The following is a 5,000-nucleotide window of genomic DNA, read 5'->3' as shown; positions in this document are numbered from 1 at the left end:
AGGCCACCAGTGGGTCCGGGCGCTGGGGACGGGGCTCCACCGGTTCCCGGGGAGGCTCTCCCCAGCCTGGCTAGGGTTCGGAAGGTGGGACCGGACCCGGGGCTTGAACTCCATCTGGCCAGGCCCCGAGGGTGCTGGTACCCCTCCGTCCAGCAATCCGGCCGGGGGTCCGGGGCGCCCGGGACGGAGGTTCCACCGGGGCCCGGGGAGGCTCTCCCCAGCCTGGCTAGGGTTCAGAAGGTGGGACCGGACCCGGGGCTTGAACTCCATCTGGCCAGGCCCCGAGGGTGATGGAGCCCCCTGTCCCGCAGGCCACCAGTGGGTCCGGGCGCTGGGGACGGGGCTCCACCGGTTCCCGGGGAGGCTCTCCCCAGCCTGGCTAGGGTTCGGAAGGTGGGACCGGACCCGGGGCTTGAACTCCATCTGGCCAGGCCCCGAGGGTGCTGGTACCCCTCCGTCCAGCAATCCGGCCGGGGGTCCGGGGCGCCCGGGACGGAGGGTCCACCGGGGGCCCAGGGGAGGCTCCCCCCGGCCCGGCCTAGGGTTCAGAAAGCCGGGACTGGGGCCGGGGACCTGGCCCGGGGCTTGAGCCCCGTCCGGCAGGGCCCAGTGGTGCGGGAATCCCCCCTCTGTCCTGCAAGCCGGCCGGGGGTCGGAGGCGCCCGGGACGGAGGGTCCATCAGGGCCCGGGGAGGCCTGAAGCCCCGGAGCCCTGCAGCCCCAGAGACCTGCAGCTCTGCAGCCCCCGGAACCCTGCAGCCCCAGAGCCCTGCAGCTCCGGGGCAGGCAGATTGGCGTCATTTTGGTCCCGGCCATCTGGTCGCCCCTCTCGCCTCGGCCATCTGGTCGCCCTGGAAGTCATGATGAGGTGCCATTCGCCTCCCAGATCCCAGCGAGGGCTCCAGGAGGTCGGGTACTTTCGCGCCTTGGGTCCCCTCTGTCACCTCGTGTGCACAGATTGCAAGAAAGTCAGGTAATTTCCCTCCGGATTACTAGGGACAGGGTACGCCCGGACACCCCTCCAAGGCTGGTGGTTTTCTGCTAGGGGGACCAGATGGGCTATGCCTGGGTAACACCTCCCTAGGCCACCCGGCTTCCTTCCTCCAGGCCAACGGCTTGTCAAATTGCCCAGGACGGGCTCCATGGCTCTTGGGCAGTCGTCCCCCGGGCGTCCGCGGCTCCATCCCTGCCGACGGCATGCAAAAGTGCCCGGGACGGGCTCCATACGTCCCGGGCAGTCCTCCCCCGGGCGTCCGGGGCACCCATCTCCAGGAGGCCAACATCATGGCAAAGTACCCGGGACGGGCTCCATGGGTCCCGGGCAGTCCTCCCCCAGGCATCCGGGGCTTCCATCTCCAGGCCAACGGCAGGTCAAAGTGCCCAGGACGGGCTCCACGGGTCCCTGGCAGTCCTCCCCCCCGGGCGTCCGGGGCTCCCTTCCCCAGGCCAACGGCATGTCAAAGTGCCCAGGATGGGCTCCACGGGCCCCGGGCATCCGGGGCTCCCTTCCCCAGGCCAACGGCATGCCAGAGTGCCCAGGACGGGCTCCACGAGTCCCGGGCATCCGGGGCTCCCTTCCCCGGGACACCGGCTTGTCAGAGTGCCCATGACGGGCTCCACGGGTCCCGGGTATCTGGGACTCCCTTCCCCGGGCCAACGGCATGCCGGAGTTCCCAGGACAGGCTCCACGGGTCCCGGGCGTCCGGGGCTCCCTTCCCCGGTCCGACGGCTTGTCAGAGTGCCCAGGACGGGCTCCACGGTTCCCGGGCATCCGGGGTTCCCTTCCCCGGGTCAGCGGCATGTCAGAGTGCCCAGGACGAGTTCCACGGGTCCCGGGCAGTCCTCCCCCGGGCCGTCGGCAGGTCAGAGTGCCCAGGACGGGCTCCATGGGTCCCGGGCAGTCCTCCCCCAGGGCGTCCGGGGCTCCCTTCCCCGGGCCGACGGCAGGTCAGAGTGCCCAGGACGGGCTCCACGGGTCCCGGGCAGTCCTCCCCCCCGGGGGTCCGGCGCTCCCTTCTCCAGGCCGATGGCAGGTCAGAGTGACCAGGACGGGCTCCACGGGTCCCGGGCAGTCCTCTCCCGGGCGTACGTGGTTGTCCGACTGATTCGGGCAGATGTGCTTTTACGAACCTGATCGGAATCGGCCCAAATAATAATAATAATAATAATAATAATAATAATAATAATCCACATTTGTAAGGCGCACAATCACCCGTAAGGGTCTCTAGGCGCTAGGGGCCGTCGGGAAGATTAAGCAAGCTATTGCCCAGAGTCACATGGTGCTGGGCTAATCTGCGGCCGGTGCCGGGGATCGAACCCTGATCTCTGGGATGCTCGAGGGTTACTACGCGCTCTACAAAAACCTTAAATAAAAAAATGTCCAGATTCCGGAGTCAGCCGCCCTAGCCGCGGCGCCAGCTATTTCCCAGAGTCACCTGGTGCTGGGCTAATCTGCCGCCGGTGCCGGGGATCGAACCGTGATCTCCAGATTCCGGAGTCAGCCTCCCTAGCCGCGGCGCCAGCTATTTCCCAGAGTCACGTGGTGCTGGGCTAATCTGCGGCCGGTGCCGGGGATCGAACCCTGATCTCTGGGATGCTCGAGGGTTACTACGCGCTCTACAAAAACCTTAAATAAAAAAATCTCCAGATTCCGGAGTCAGCCGCCCTAGCCGCGGCGCCAGCTATTTCCCAGAGTCACCTGGTGCTGGGCTAATCTGCCGCCGGTGCCGGGGATCGAACCGTGATCCCCAGATGGGGATATCCCAAAAATCTGGCATGGATACGGCCCGCCAGGACAGGTTTGGGCACCCCTGATATAGAGGCAGTCAACGCGAAATCTGCTGGGTTCGATTCCGATCCGTGTCAGAAGGTCCGTAGGAATCTGTCGGGCTTGGGAGTCCGTACAACAGGGGTGCCCAAACCTGTCCTGGCGGGCCGTATCCATGCCAGATTTTTGGGATATCCCCATCTGGTGATCACGGTTCGATCCCCGGCGCCGGCGGCAGATCAGAGTGCCCAGGACGGGGTCCATGTGACCCGGGCAGTCCTATCCCCTGGGTGTACGTGGTTGTCCGACATGTCGGTCGGATGTGCTTTTACGTACCGGATCGGAATCGGCCCCCATAAAATCTACATAAAGTATATAGCAAATCAACCTGAAATCTGCTGGGTCAGAAAGGGCTCGATTCCGATCCGTGTCGGAAGGTTAGGAGTCCGTACGAATTTGTCGGGACGGCATGGCAGAGTGCCCGGGATGGGCTCCATGGCTCTTGGGCAGTCGTCCCCCGGGCGTCCGGGGCTCCATCCGGGCCGACGGCATGGCAGAGTGCCTGGGACGGGCTCCATGCGTCCCGGGCCTTCGTCCCCCGGGCGTCCGGGGCTCCATCCAGGCTGACAGCATGGCAGAGTGCCCGGGTCGGGCTCCATGGTTTTCAGGGTGGTCCTCCCCTGGGTGTCGGGGCGCTCCAGGCCGAAGGCATGGAAAAGTGCCCAGGACGGGCTCCATGCGTCCCGGGCATTCGTCCCCCGGGCGTCCGGGGCTCCATCCAGGCTGACGGTATGGCAGAGTGCCCGGGTCGGGCTCCATGGCTTTCACGGTGGTCCTCCCCTGGGTGTCTGGGGGCTCCAGGCCGAAGGCATGGAAAAGTGCCCAGGACGGGCTCCATGCGTCCCGGGCACGGGCACGGGGACGGGGACAGGGTCGGGAGAGTCCAGGCGGCTTCACTTCCGTGTCCAGCCATCTGATCGCCCAGATTCCCTCGGCCATCTGGTCGCCCGGATCCCCCCGGGCATCTGGTCGTCCGCAACGCTTTCCTATGGGGCGACCAGATGGCCGAACTTCCCTGGAAGTCCCGATGAGGTGCTATTCGCTGCCCGGATCCCAGCGAGGGCTCCAGGAGGTCGGGTACATTCGCGCCTTGGGTCCCCTCTGTCACCTCGCGTGCACAGATTACAAGAAAAGGGGGTAATTTTCCTCCGGATTACTAGGGAGAAGGGTACGCCCGGACACCCCTCCAAGGCTGGTGGTTCTCTGCCATGGGGACCAGATGGGCTATGCCTGGGCAACACCTCCCTAGGCCACCCGGGGCTTCCTTCCTCCAGGCCAACTGCATGTCAAATTGCCCAGGACGGGCTCCATGGCTCCTGGGTAGTCGTCCCCCGGGCGTCCGGGGCTCCATCCAGGCTGACGGCATAGAAAAGTGCCCAGGACGGCCTCCCCACCCCGGGCTCTGTCCTTGGTCCTGCTGCGTGGCAGGGTGCCCGGGACGGGGTCCGGAGGGACCGGGGAGGCGTCCCATGCGCCTCCGGGCTTGGGAGCCCCGGCTGGGTCCAGGGGCCCGGGCGGGCCCCGGGTCGGGTGCTCAGGCCCTGGGCCCTGTCTCCCAGCCTGCCGCACTGCCAAGGGCCCGGAAAGGGGTTCCGATGTGCCCGGGGAGCCTCCCCTTGCTTGTCTGTGTTCAGGAGCTCCATCCGGGGCCCCTGAGGGCCCCGGGGAGGGAGGCCTCCCCACCCCGGGCTCCGTCCTGGGTCCTGCCACGGGGCAGGGTGCCCGGGACGGGGTCCGGCGGGCCCGGGGAGGCTTCCCCTGTGCCTCCGGGCCTGGGAGCCCCGGCTGGGTCCAGGGGCCCGGTCGGGGCCCCGGGTCGGGCGCTCCGGCCCTGGGCCCGGTCCCCCGGGCTGCCGCTCCACCCAGGGCCCAGGACAGGGGTCCGTCGGTCCCTTGCAGGCCTTCCCTGCTTGTCAAGGTGTAAGCGGGCCCCGGGTCGGAGGGCCCGCCGGCCCCTGGCAGCCTCCATGGCTGTGGCCCGGCTGGGGCCCCGGGCCTCCGGCCCGGCATGCCCCGGGCGCCCGCTCCCTCCTTCGTGGGGGCACGGGGCGACCGGATGGCGTCCCTTTCGTGCCCGGCCATCTGGTCGCCCGGATCCCCTCGGCCATCTGGTCTCCCGGATCCCCTCGGCCATCTGGTCGCCGCTATCCCCTCGGCCATCTGGTCTCCCGGA

The sequence above is a fragment of the Lissotriton helveticus genome, chromosome 12 (assembly GCF_964261635.1).
Source record: "Lissotriton helveticus chromosome 12, aLisHel1.1, whole genome shotgun sequence".
NCBI lineage: Eukaryota > Metazoa > Chordata > Amphibia > Caudata > Salamandridae > Lissotriton > Lissotriton helveticus.
Note: the sequence above shows the minus strand (reverse complement) of the source record.